Here is a 15,249-nt window from a genome sequence, read left to right as displayed (position 1 = left end):
TAAATTTTTTTAATCGCAGCAACAGCATATGGGGCAAATATCTGAATGGGGCATCTTATGTGGCCATGTGCAGCGTTATATGGGGGGCAAATATCTGTATGGGGCATCTTATGTGGCCATGTGCAGCATTATATGGGGCAAATATCTGTATGGAGCATCTTATGGGGCCATGTGCAGCGTTATATGGGGCAATTATCTTTTTGGGGCCATATGCACCATTATATGGGGCAAATATCTGTATGGGGCATCTTATGTGGCCATGTGCACCATTATATGGGGGCAAATATCTGTATGGGGCATCTTATGTGGCCATGTGCACCATTATATGGGGCAAATATCTGTATGGGGCATCTTATGTGGCCATGTGCACCATTATATGGGGGCAAATATCTGTATGGGGCATCTTATGTGGCCATGTGCACCATTATATGGGGGCAAATATCTGTATGGGGCATCTTATGTGGCCATGTGCACCATTATATGGGGGCAAATATCTGTATGGGGCATCTTATGTGGCCATGTGCAGCATTATATGGGGGCAAATATCTGTATGGGGCATCTTATGTGGCCATGTGCAGCATTATATGGGGCAAATATCTGTATGGAGCATCTTATGGGGCCATGTGCAGCGTTATATGGGGCAATTATCTGTTTGGGGCCATGTGCAGCATTTTATGGGGCAAATATCTGTATGGAGCATCGTATAAGGCCATAATCCACATTTGTGCAGCATTATATGTGGCATATTTTAATATGGAGCATCTTATGGAGCCCATCATAAACTGTATGGAGCATTATTATGGGGCTCCTGATTCAATATGGATATTCAAAAACACTTAACCTACTGATGTCTCAATTCATTTTACTTTTATTGGTATCTATTTTTATTTTTGAAATTTACCAGTAGCTGCTGCATTTTCCACCCTAGGCTTATACTCGACTCATTAAGTTTTCCCAGTTTTTTGTGGCAAAATTAGGGGGGTCGGCTTATACTCAGGTCGGCTTATACTCGAGTATACAGGTCCTTCTCAAAAAATTAGCATATAGTGTTAAATTTCATTATTTACCATAATGTAATGATTACAATTAAACTTTCATATACTATAGATTCATTATCCACCAACTGAAATTTGTCAGGTCTTTTATTGTTTTAATACTGATGATTTTGGGCATACAACTCCTGATAACCCAAAAAACCTGTCTCAATAAATTAGCATATCAAGAAAAGGTTCTCTAAATGACCTATTACCCTAATCTTCTGAATCAACTAATTAACTCTAAACACATGCAAAAGATACCTGAGGCTTTTAAAAACTCCCTGCCTGGTTCATTACTCAAAACCCCCATCATGGGTAAGACTAGCGACCTGACAGATGTCAAGAAGGCCATCATTGACACCCTCAAGCAAGAGGGTAGACCCAGAAAGAAATTTCTCAACAAATAGGCTGTTCCCAGAGTGCTGTATCAAGGCACCTCAATGGTAAGTCTGTTGGAAGGAAACAATGTGGCAGAAAACGCTGTACAACGAGAAGAGGTGACCGGAACCTGAGGAAGCAGTGGACTGAGTCTGGTGTGGAAACATCCAGAGCCACCGTGCACAGGCGTGTGCAGGAAATGGGCTACAGGTGCCGCATTCCCCAGGTAAAGCCACTTTTGAACCATAAACAGCGGCAGAAGCACCTGACCTGGGCTACAGAGAAGCAGCACTGGACTGTTGCTAAGTGGTCCCAAGTACTTTTTTCTGATGAAAGCAAATTTTGCATGTCATTCGGAAATCAAGGTGCCAGAGTCTGGAGGAAGACTGGGGAGAAGGAAATGCCAAAATGCCTGAAGTCCAGTGTCAAGTACCCAGTCAGTGATGGTGTGGGGTGCCATGTCAGCTGCTGGTGTTGGTCCACTGTGTTTCATCAAGGGCAGGGTCAATGCAGCTAGCTATCAGGAGATTTTGGAGCACTTCATGCTTCCATCGGCTGAAATGCTTTATGGAGATGAAGATTTCATTTTTCAGCACGACCTGGCACCTGCTCACAGTGCCAAAACCACTGGTAAATGGTTTACTGACCATGGTATTACTGTGCTCAATTGGCCTGCCAACTCTCCTGACCTGAACCCCATAGAGAATCTATGGGATATTGTGAAGAGAAAGTTGAGAGACGCAAGACCCAACACTCTGGATGAGCTTAAGGCCGCTATTGAAGCATCCTGGGCCTCCATAACATCTCAGCAGTGTCACAGGCTGATTGCCTCCATGCCACGCCGCATTGAAGCAGTCATTTCTGCCAAAGGATTCCCGACCAAGTATTGAGTGCATAACTGAACATTATTATTTGATGGTTTTTTTGTTTGGTATTAAAAAACACTTTTATTTGATTGGTCGGGTGAAATATGCTAATTTATTGAGACAGGTTTTTTGGGTTATCAGGAGTTGTATGCCAAAATAATCAGTATTAAAACAATAAAAGACCTGACAAATTTCAGTTGGTGGATAATGAATCTATAGTATATGAAAGTTTAATTGTAATCATTACATTATGGTAAATAATGAAATTTAACACTATATGCTAATTTTTTGAGAAGGACCTGTATACGGTATACCTCAAAAACACACACACAATAAAACCATTTCAAAAACTTGAATGTAAGACCAATGACCAACACTCCTTAGGGATTTATAAACCTCTTGCTCTATAGATCTATAGAATGGAAATATACATATAGCGTGATAACACACTGATAGCAACCCAAAAATTGAACATAAGGCTGAATAGTTACATGCAGTATGCTTATAATATACCTAAACCATAGTAATGGCTCCATGAAGGTTATATATAACGTCAGCTGGACCAAAACATGGCACAAAGATATCAAAACTCATAGTTGAGATGTTGCCCCATGTGATATCAGAAGAATGTCTTTCTATTGAAAACCAGTCCCATGGGCGGGAGCAGTATATGAAGATAATACATTCAGCAATTATAGAAAAAGACCAGTACAATAGGGATATCACAGATTTGAAAAAAAGGATCTAAGGATCTGAACGTGCAAGGCGCACCCACAAATTAGCAAACATAGGAGGTATAATACCAGCTGTTGAGAAGATCTAAGATCTTAAAGGGCTGAGCACACCAAGGAGTATCGTGAGCATAGAAACTATAATGCCGGTTGCTAAAGAGTAACCAGGGCTGAGTCAGCCCAGGATAAGAGCAAGAGGAAAGTGGTGAGGCAAGAGCCCCACAGGTATCGCTGCCGCTGCAGCTTCGTCAGGGGAAGTGAAGCCGTAAGTAACACACAAGATATAAATACAGGTATTTAATTAGATAAGAACCCACCGGTGTGGAATCATGGAGCCGCATATACGCCGGGAACCCCGCAAGGAGCGTGCATGGCTACAGCCGGAAGTGTTGCCGTCGTCATGGTGCCGAGGCTCATGCGCAACGGCAACCCTGTATGGGACACACCGCATTAGCGCTGATGACAGTAGGCAAGCGTGGTGAAATGTAAACACGATATGGCGCATCAAAGCAACCGCAAGTTAGTACTGAACACAAAAGGGGGGGAGCAAAGCAAGGAGTAACTGACCGGGGACAGACACACCTGTATGCAGAGAAAAATATGATATAGCACATACAAAAATAAGGAACACGATGCATAGACCATTCATCAACCATGAGTTCACATATCAAATGAGAAGTCAAACTAAACCACTGGTGCTGGTGAGGTGAACAGTAGGGTTGAGCGACTTTCATTTTTTTAAGATCGAGTAGGGTTTTGGGAAACCCGATTTTGTCCAGAGTCGAGTCGAGTGCAGTCGGCCGATTATCGCTAAAAGTCGGGGATCGACCGAAACACGAAACCCAATGCAAGTCAATGGGGAAGCATAGTCGGCAGTGAGTGGAGGCCAGGAAAACACCTACAGTGCCCATTTTAATGCCAAAAACATCCATTCTTGTTTCTGAAGCTTGCCAATCTTAATTAACTGTATAATAATAGTTGGGCATAGGGAATTGGGGGAAAGTTGTGGGGGGAGTAGGGCTGGCTCAAGTTTTTCGTGGGCCCAGGAAATGCGGACTACGTCACGGCGGTGTTGCAGGGAAAGGTAAGTATTTAAAAGTTGCAAGTGCTGTGATCCTGAGCAAGCAGGGGGGGCCCACTCGTTCGCATTGCCACTGGCACAGGGCCCCTCAAAGTACGGCGGTGTGTTTGCATGGCGGGGGCGCCTCCCACCAGCAGCGACACTTTTGCGTACTCTGAGGGGCCCTGTGCCAGTGACGTCGCCAACGAGTATGCCCCCCCACCTGATGAAGGAACCTGCACTTTCATCTGCACCTTCCTCTTTGTCCCTGTGTAAGGTGGTATAACATGCGGGAAGGGGAACCTTACTTTCAGCAGGGACAGATTCTGGCTGTGTAGAGTACAAGGGGAATGTAGTGGTCTAGGTCAATGTACCAGCAGACTCATTTAGCAGTGGCTGGGCAATGGGCAGGATGAGGAGGAAACAGATATAGGGCCAAAGAATAAAGTAGGCTACATGCAGTTCAAAATTGGTAACAGGACTAAACAGGCGGCATTGCTTTGTTCAGTGGAGTAGCAAACCCAAGAGCAGCAGACACTGTTTCAAGGGCCTAACCACACTAGTAGGCCAAATGCAGTTTAATATCTGATAGTATAGGGCGAAAGCCAGAATGTGGAAGCTCAGCTTTGTTCAGTTGAGGACAACACCAGGGAGGGGCAGACACCTTTAGTAGGCCGGAAAAGCCTATTGCATTTTTTAAAATGGTAATTTGGAGCAGAAGGTTGAAGCTCAGCTTTATTTAGTTGAGGGCAACACCAGGGAGGGGCAGAAGCCGTTAGTAGGCCCTAACCACCATTTTTTTTTTTTTTAAAACCACTTAATGAGAGCCGGAAGGTTGAAGCTCAGCTTTATTTAGTTGAGGACAACACCAGGGAGGGGCAGAAGCCGTTAGTAGGCCCTAACCACCATTTTTTTTTTAAAACCACATAATGAGAGCCGGAAGGTTGAAGCTCAGCTTTATTTAGTTGAGGACAACACCAGGGAGGGGCAGAAGCCGTTAGTAGGCCCTAACCACCATTTTTTTTTTAAAACCACTTAATGAGAGCCGGAAGGTTGAAGCTCAGCTTTATTTAGTTGAGGACAACACCAGGGAGGGGCAGAAGCCGTTAGTAGGCCCTAACCACCATTTTTTTTTTTTAAACCACATAATGAGAGCCGGAAGGTTGAAGCTCAGCTTTATTTAGTTGAGGACAACACCAGGGAGGGGCAGAAGCCGTTAGTAGGCCCTAACCACCAATTTTTTTTTTTTTAAAACCACTTAATGAGAGCCGGAAGGTTGAAGCTCAGCTTTATTTAGTTGAGGACAACACCAGGGAGGGGCAGAAGCCGTTAGTAGGCCCTAACCACCATTTTTTTTTAAAAACCACTTAATGAGAGCCGGAAGGTTGAAGCTCAGCTTTATTTAGTTGAGGACAACACCAGGGAGGGGCAGAAGCCGTTAGTAGGCCCTAACCACCATTTTTTTTTTTTTTAAAACCACTTAATGAGAGCCGGAAGGTTGAAGCTCAGCTTTATTTAGTTGAGGACAACACCAGGGAGGGGCAGAAGCCGTTAGTAGGCCCTAACCACCATTTTTTTTTTAAAACCACATAATGAGAGCCGGAAGGTTGAAGCTCAGCTTTATTTAGTTGAGGACAACACCAGGGAGGGGCAGAAGCCGTTAGTAGGCCCTAACCACCATTTTTTTTTTTTTTAAAACCACTTAATGAGAGCCGGAAGGTTGAAGCTCAGCTTTATTTAGTTGAGGACAACACCAGGGAGGGGCAGAAGCCGTTAGTAGGCCCTAACCACCATTTTTTTTTTAAAACCACTTAATGAGAGCCGGAAGGTTGAAGCTCAGCTTTATTTAGTTGAGGACAACACCAGGGAGGGGCAGAAGCCGTTAGTAGGCCCTAACCACCATTTTTTTTTTTTAAACCACATAATGAGAGCCGGAAGGTTGAAGCTCAGCTTTATTTAGTTGAGGGCAACACCAGGGAGGGGCAGAAGCCGTTAGTAGGCCCTAACCACCATTTTTTTTTTTTAAACCACATAATGAGAGCCGGAAGGTTGAAGCTCAGCTTTATTTAGTTGAGGACAACACCAGGGAGGGGCAGAAGCCGTTAGTAGGCCCTAACCACCATTTTTTTTTTTAAAACCACATAATGAGAGCCGGAAGGTTGAAGCTCAGCTTTATTTAGTTGAGGACAACACCAGGGAGGGGCAGAAGCCGTTAGTAGGCCCTAACCACCATTTTTTTTTTTTAAACCACATAATGAGAGCCGGAAGGTTGAAGCTCAGCTTTATTTAGTTGAGGACAACACCAGGGAGGGGCAGAAGCCGTTAGTAGGCCCTAACCACCATTTTTTTTTTTAAAACCACATAATGAGAGCCGGAAGGTTGAAGCTCAGCTTTATTTAGTTGAGGGCAACACCAGGGAGGGGCAGAAGCCGTTAGTAGGCCCTAACCAAAGTTGAAGGCCAAATGCAGTTTAATTTCTGATACTATAGGCCGAAAGCCAGAAGGTGGAAGTTCCGATTTAGACAGTGGAGGACAATTTGAATTAGGGACTGCAGACAGACTTAGTAGGCTGTCCCCTGTGGACCATGCATCCACCACATTAACCCATTGCGCCGTAATGGACACGTAATCTTCCGTGGCCATGCCTACAGGTCCATGCGTCTGTTGTCAGGTGCACCTTTGTACTCACAGATTGCCAGAGTGCATGGACAATGCGGTCTTCTACATGCTGGTGGAGGGTTGGGATGGCTTTTCTCGCAAACGAAGTGTCGACTGGTTAGCTTGTAGCGTGGTACAGCGTAGTCCATCATGGCCTTATTAATAGTAAATAAAATATATAACTAGGCTCTATGAACTTTTAAATAGGTTCCAGGGGTACACGGGCAGCATTGGTGTGGTCAGTGGAGGAGTATTGCAAGTAGGGGCTGCAGACAGGCTATCAAAGGCCTAAAATAACAAACAGTAGGCAGTCATGGCAGTTTTACATCGGTTACATGGATACACAGGCAGCTAGGTGGTGAGTGGAGGAGTATTTAAAGTAAGGACCGCAGACAGGCTATCAAAGGCCTAACATAACAAACAATAGGCTCATGGCAGTTTTACAGCGGTTACATGGATACACGGGCAGGCAGCTTGGTGGTGAGTGGAGGAGTATTTAAAGTATGGACCGCAGACAGGCTTCGAAGGCCTAACACAATAAAATGGGCTGGCTGTAGGCACTTTAAAATTGGTTCCAGGGGTACACGGGCAGCAGTGGTCTGGTCAGTGGAGGCCTAGTGGAAGTATGGACCGCAGACAGGCTTCGAAGGCCTAACACAATAAAATGGGCTGGCTGTAGGCACTTTAAAATTGGTTCCAGGGGTACACGGGCAGCAGTGGTCTGGTCAGTGGAGGCCTAGTGGAAGTATGGACCGCAGACAGGCTTCGAAGGCCTAACACAATAAAATGGGCTGGCTGTAGGCACTTTAAAATTGGTTCCAGGGGTACACGGGCAGCAGTGGTCTGGTCAGTGGAGGCCTAGTGGAAGGAGGGACCGCAGACAGGCTTCGAAGGCCTAACACAATAAAATGGGCTGGCTGTAGGCACTTTAAAATTGGTTCCAGGGGTACACGGGCAGCAGTGGTCTGGTCAGTGGAGGACTAGTGGAAGTATGGACCGCAGACAGGCTTCGAAGGCCTAACACAATAAAATGGGCTGGCTGTAGGCACTTTAAAATTGGTTCCAGGGGTACACGGGCAGCAGTGGTCTGGTCAGTGGAGGCCTAGTGGAAGTATGGACCGCAGACAGGCTTCGAAGGCCTAACACAATAAAATGGGCTGACTGTAGGCACTTTAAAATTGGTTCCAGGGGTACACGGGCAGCAGTGGTCTGGTCAGTGGAGGACTAGTGGAAGTATGGACCGCAGACAGGCTTCGAAGGCCTAACACAATAAAATGGGCTGGCTGTAGGCACTTTAAAATTGGTTCCAGGGGTACACGGGCAGCAGTGGTCTGGTCAGTGGAGGACTAGTGGAAGGAGGGAGCGCAGAAAGGCTTCAAAGGCCTAACATAACAAACAATAGGCTCATGGCAGTTTTACAGCGGTTACATGGATACACGGGCAGGCAGCTTGGTGGTGGTGAGTGGAGGAGTATTTAAAGTAGGGACCGCAGACAGGCTATCAAAGGCCTAACATAAAAAAACAATAGGCTCATGGCAGTTTCACAGCGGTTACATGGATACACGGGCAGGCAGCTTGGTGGTGGTGAGTGGAGGAGTATTTAAAGTAGGGACCGCAGACAGGCTATCAAAGGCCTAACATAACAAACAATAGGCTCATGGCAGTTTTACAGCGGTTACATGGATACACGGGCAGGCAGCTTGGTGCTGAGTGGAGGAGTATTTAAAGTATGGACCGCAGACAGGCTTCGAAGGCCTAACACAATAAAATGGGCTGGCTGTAGGCACTTTAAAATTGGTTCCAGGGGTACACGGGCAGCAGTGGTCTGGTCAGTGGAGGCCTAGTGGAAGGAGGGACCGCAGACAGGCTTCGAAGGCCTAACACAATAAAATGGGCTGGCTGTAGGCACTTTAAAATTGGTTCCAGGGGTACACGGGCAGCAGTGGTCTGGTCAGTGGAGGACTAGTGGAAGTATGGACCGCAGACAGGCTTCGAAGGCCTAACACAATAAAATGGGCTGGCTGTAGGCACTTTAAAATTGGTTCCAGGGGTACACGGGCAGCAGTGGTCTGGTCAGTGGAGGCCTAGTGGAAGTATGGACCGCAGACAGGCTTCGAAGGCCTAACACAATAAAATGGGCTGGCTGTAGGCACTTTAAAATTGGTTCCAGGGGTACACGGGCAGCAGTGGTCTGGTCAGTGGAGGACTAGTGGAAGTATGGACCGCAGACAGGCTTCGAAGGCCTAACACAATAAAATGGGCTGGCTGTAGGCACTTTAAAATTGGTTCCAGGGGTACACGGGCAGCAGTGGTCTGGTCAGTGGAGGACTAGTGGAAGGAGGGAGCGCAGAAAGGCTTCAAAGGCCTAACATAACAAACAATAGGCTCATGGCAGTTTTACAGCGGTTACATGGATACACGGGCAGGCAGCTTGGTGGTGGTGAGTGGAGGAGTATTTAAAGTAGGGACCGCAGACAGGCTATCAAAGGCCTAACATAAAAAAACAATAGGCTCATGGCAGTTTCACAGCGGTTACATGGATACACGGGCAGGCAGCTTGGTGGTGGTGAGTGGAGGAGTATTTAAAGTAGGGACCGCAGACAGGCTATCAAAGGCCTAACATAACAAACAATAGGCTCATGGCAGTTTTACAGCGGTTACATGGATACACGGGCAGGCAGCTTGGTGCTGAGTGGAGGAGTATTTAAAGTATGGACCGCAGACAGGCTTCGAAGGCCTAACACAATAAAATGGGCTGGCTGTAGGCACTTTAAAATTGGTTCCAGGGGTACACGGGCAGCAGTGGTCTGGTCAGTGGAGGCCTAGTGGAAGGAGGGACCGCAGACAGGCTTCGAAGGCCTAACACAATAAAATGGGCTGGCTGTAGGCACTTTAAAATTGGTTCCAGGGGTACACGGGCAGCAGTGGTCTGGTCAGTGGAGGCCTAGTGGAAGGAGGGACCGCAGACAGGCTTCGAAGGCCTAACACAATAAAATGGGCTGGCTGTAGGCACTTTAAAATTGGTTCCAGGGGTACACGGGCAGCAGTGGTCTGGTCAGTGGAGGACTAGTGGAAGGAGGGAGCGCAGAAAGGCTTCAAAGGCCTAAAATAACAAACAATAGGCTCATGGCAGTTTTACAGCGGTTACATGGATACACGGGCAGGCAGCTTGGTGGTCAGTGGAGGAGTAGGGACCGCAGACAGGCTATCAAAGGCCTAAAATAACAAACAATAGGCTCATGGCAGTTTTACAGCGGTTACATGGATACACGGGCAGGCAGCTTGGTGCTGAGTGGAGGAGTAGTGCAAGGAGTGTCTGTCCCAGTACTCCCAAAATATAAATAGATGTTAATGTCTCGCAAAACAACCAAAACAAAAAAAAAGATGGCATACTTAGGTACAGGGGTGGGCTCATCTGCTGTGTTTCTGACATAGTAATTTGGCAGTAACTATTTAATGGTGCCAATATAGGACACAGACACAGACTACTTTAAGTTGCATCATAGATGTCTACAAATTTGTATTGTCAGTGCCAGACATTGAATGATGTCAGCGAATAGACTAAAGATTGGTGGAGCTGTGCGACATAATTTTGCACGTAGTAGAGCCCAGTTTGAGCTGGGGTAGGGGGGAACTCTCTTGAGGCCGGCGGGACCGCCCCAGGGCCACTCATGTTACAACGGTGTGTCTGACGTTGGGTGCGCACCACCACCGCCAGAGACACTACATTGTACTATGAGGGACCCAGTAGCAATGCCGTCAACCAAAAGCGAGCACACCCACCTCTTCAGACAAACAGCAGTCTCACGGGTGCTTGCGCCAAGTCGCGATACCACGGCCCCGTGTGGGGAGTTTGGCCATTTAGGGAGGTGTAAACATGTCGTATGCTGTACAATCTGCAGCAGCAAATTAGACATTAGAAAAGTAATTCACAGGCAAGAGCTTTTCATAGGAAAGCTAGGTGTCGGCCGGGCAAGGTGGGGCAAAAGATTTTGAAATCCAGTTGTGGTTCATTTTAATGAATGTTAGATCGTCAACATTTTGGGTAGCCAGACGAGTCCTTTTTTCGGTTAATATTGACCCTGCAGCACTGAATACTCTTTCTGATAGGACACTTGCTGCCGGGCAAGCAAGCTCCTGCAATGCATATTCTGCCAATTCTGGCCAGGTGTCTAATTTGGAGGCCCAGTAATCAAATGGGAATGACGGTTGAGGGAGAACATCGATAAGGGATGAAAAATAGTTAGTAACCATACTGGACAAATGTTGTCTCCTGTCACTTTCAATTGATGCAGCAGTACCTGTCCTGTCTGCGGTCATAGCAAAATCACTCCACAACCTGGTCAGAAAACCCCTCTGTCCAACGCCACTTCTGATGTGTGCACCCCTAACACTCCTAGTCTGCTGCCCCCTGGAGCTCGTGTGAGAACGATCACGTGCGCTGTGTGCTGGGAATGCCTGAAGCAAACGGTCAACAAGAGTTGATTGTTTGGTTGCTAATATTAGTTCCAAGTTCTCATGTGGCATAATATTTTGCAATTTGCCTTTATAGCGTGGATCAAGGAGGCAGGCCAACCAGTAATCGTCATCGTTCATCATTTTCGTAATGCGTGTGTCCCTTTGTAGGATACGTAAGGCATAATCCGCCATGTGGGCCAAAGTTCCACTTGTCAAATCTCCGGTTGTGATTGGTTGAGGGGCAGTTGCAGGCAAATCTACGTCACTTGTGTCCCTCAAAAAACCAGAACCCGGCCGTGACACGCAACCAATTTCCTGTGCCCCCGTGAAAGTTTCCGCATTAAAAATATACTCATCCCCATCATCCTCCTCGTCCTCCACCTCCTCTTCGCCCGCTACCTCGTCCTGTACACTGCCCTGACCAGACAATGGCTGACTGTCATCAAGGCTTCCCTCTTCCTCTGGTGCAGACGCCTGCTCCTTTATGTGCGTCAAACTTTGCATCAGCAGACGCATTAGGGGGATGCTCATGCTTATTACGGCGTTGTCTGCACTAACCAGCCGTGTGCATTCCTCAAAACACTGAAGGACTTGACACATGTCTTGTATCTTCGACCACTGCACACCTGACAACTCCATGTCTGCCATCCTACTGCCTGCCCGTGTATCCTCCCACAAATAAATAACAGCACGCCTCTGTTCGCACAGTCTCTGAAGCATGTGCAGTGTTGAGTTCCACCTTGTTGCAACGTCTATGATTAGGCGATGCTGGGGAAGGTTCAAAGACCGCTGATAGGTCTGCATACGGCTGGCGTGTACAGGCGAACGTCGGATATGTGAGCAAAGTGCACGCACTTTGAGGAGCAGGCCGGAGAACCCAGGATAAGTTTTCAATAAGCACTGCACCACCAGGTTTAAGGTGTGAGCCAGGCAAGGAATGTGTTTCAGTTGGGAAAGGGAGATGGCAGCCATGAAATTCCTTCCGTTATCACTCACTACCTTGCCTGCCTCAAGATCTACTGTGCCCAGCCACGACTGCGTTTCTTGTTGCAAGAACTCGGACAGAACTTCCGCGGTGTGTCTGTTGTCGCCCAAACACTTCATAGCCAATACAGCCTGCTGACGCTTGGCAGTAGCTGGCCCATAATGGGACAACTGGTGTGCAACAGTGTCATCTGCCGATGGAGTGGTTGGCCGACTGCGTTCTGTGGAAGAGCTGTAGCTTCTGCAGGAGGACGAGGAGGAGGAGGAGGGGGTGCGAACGCCTACAGCCAACTGTTTCCTAGACCGTGGGCTAGGCACAACTGTCCCTAAATTGATGTCGCCTGTGGACCCTGCATCCACCACATTCACCCAGTGTGCCGTGATGGACACATAACGTCCCTGGCCATGCCTACTGGTCCATGCATCTGTAGTCAGGTGCACCTTTGTACTCACAGATTGCCTGAGTGCATGGACGATGCGCTGTTTAACATGCTGGTGCAGGGCTGGGATGGCTTTTCTGGAAAAAAAGTGTCGACTGGGTAGCTCGTATCGTGGTTCAGCGTACTCCATCAGGGCTTTGAAAGCTTCGCTTTCAACTAACCGGTAGGGCATCATCTCTAACGAGATTAGTCTAGCTATGTGGGCGTTAAAACCCTGTGTACGCGGATGCGAGGATAAGTACTTCCTTTTTCTAACCAGAGTCTCATGTAGGGTGAGCTGGACTGGAGAGCTGTAGATCGTGGAACTTTCGGGTGTGCCGGTGGACATGGCAGACTGAGAGACGGTTGGAGACGGTATTGTTTCCGCCGGTGCCCTACATGCAATATTTCCTCCTACAAAACTGGTGATTCCCTGACCCTGACTGCTTTTGGCTGGCAAAGAAACCTGCACAGATACTGCCGGTGGTGCGGAAAATGGTGGCCTTACAGTGACGGAAGGGATGTTGCGTTGCTGACTAGCTTCATTGGCCGAGGGTGCTACAACCTTGAGGGACGTTTGGTAGTTAGTCCAGGCTTGAGAATGCATGGTGGTTAAGTGTCTATGCATGCAACTAGTATTTAGACTTTTCAGATTCTGACCTCTGCTTAAGCTAGTTGAACATTTTTGACAGATGACTTTGCGCTGATCAGTTGGATGTTGTTTAAAAAAATGCCAGACTGCACTCTTCCTAGACTCTGATCCCTTTTCAGGGATTGCAGACTGAGCTTTAACCGGATGGCAACGCTGTGCTCCAACAGGTTTTGGCTTTGACACGCGTTTTGGTCCAGATACGGGCCCGGCAGATGGAACCTGTTGCGATGTTGATGCCTGCTGCGGCCCCTCCTCCACCTCCGCTTCTGAACTACTGCCGCCTGCACCCTGTTCCCCCAATGGCTGCCAATCGGGGTCAATAACTGGGTCATCTATTACCTCCTCTTCGAGCTCGTGTGCAACTTCGTCTGTGTCACTGTGTCGGTCGGTGGTATAGCGTTCGTGGCGGGGCAACATAGTCTCATCAGGGTCTGATTGTGGATCTGTACCCTGAGAGGGCAATGTGGTGGTCTGAGTCAAAGGAGCAGCATAGTACTCTGGCTGTGGCTGTGCATCAGTGCACTCCATGTCAGAATATACTTGTAATGGGCATGGCCTGTTAAATGTTTCACTTTCTAAGCCAGGGACGGTATGTGTAAAGAGCTCCATGGAGTGACCCGTTGTGTCGCCTGCTGCATCCTTCTCTCTTGTTGTAGTTTTTGCTGAGGAGGACAAGGAAGCGACTTGTCCCTGACCGTGAACATCCACAAGCGACGCGCTGCTTTTACATTTACCAGTTTCGGAAGAGGAGGCAAAAGAGCTAGAGGCTGAGTCTGCAATGTAAGCCAAAACTTGCTGTTGCTGCTCCGCCTTTAAAAGCGGTTTTCCTACTCCCAGAAAAGAGAGCGTTCGAGGCCTTGTGTAGCCTGACGACGAAACTGGCTCCACAGCTCCAGACTTAGGTGGAATATTTTTATCCCCACGACCACCTGATGCTCCACTACCACTACCATCATTACCAGCTGACAATGAACGCCCACGACGACCTCTTGCACCAGACTTCCTCATTGTTTTAAAATCTTAACCAAAGTAACTTTATTTGTTGCTATCAAACAACTTACACGGTGAGCTATAACTTCAGTATGATTTCAATATCCCTTAACAGGTTGGTGAGACCACAAGGAAAATCAGGCACAATGTTACACACTCTGTTTTCTGTGGCACAAAATCACAGAGATGACACACACGCAGGACTGTCACTCAAGCACTAATGTCAATATTAATCTCCCACCTAATTTATTTATTTTTTTTTCTCAGGGAGACTTTAGAAACCAAATAATATTAAAAAAAAAAAAAAAAAAGGCTTTCTATGGCCCACAATTAGAGAGAGAGAGGTGGCACAACCAGGAGTCAAGACTGGCACACAAGCTGAAAGGGCAATATTACTCTCCCACTGTTTTTTTATGTATTTTTTGTTTTTTCAGGGAGACTTTAGAAACCCAATAATATTTAAAAAAAAAAATAAATAGGCTTTCTATGGCCCACTGAATGAGAGGGAGAGAGGTGACACACCCAGGAGTCAAGACTGGCACACAAGCTGAAAGGGCAATATTACTCTCCCACTGTTTTTTTAGGTTTTTTTTTTTTTTTCAGGGAGAATTAGAAACCAAATAATATTAAAAAAAAAAAATAGGCTTTCTATGGCCCACTGAATGAAAGGGAGAGAGGTGGCACACCCAGGAGTCAAGACTGGCACACAAGCTGAAAGGGCAATATTACTCTCCCACTGTTTTTTTATGTATTTTTTGTTTTTTCAGGGAGACTTTAGAAACCCAATAATATTTAAAAAAAAAAATAAATAGGCTTTCTATGGCCCACTGAATGAGAGGGAGAGAGGTGGCACACCCAGGAGTCAAGACTGGCACACAAGCTGAAAGGGCAATATTACTCTCCCACTGTTTTTTTAGGTTTTTTTTTTTTTTCAGGGAGACTTTAGAAACCCAATAATATTTAAAAAAAAAAATAAATAGGCTTTCTATGGCCCACTGAATGAAAGGGAGAGAGGT

Source organism: Ranitomeya variabilis, chromosome 7, assembly GCF_051348905.1.
Source record: "Ranitomeya variabilis isolate aRanVar5 chromosome 7, aRanVar5.hap1, whole genome shotgun sequence".
Taxonomy (NCBI): Eukaryota; Metazoa; Chordata; class Amphibia; order Anura; family Dendrobatidae; genus Ranitomeya; species Ranitomeya variabilis.
Note: the sequence above shows the minus strand (reverse complement) of the source record.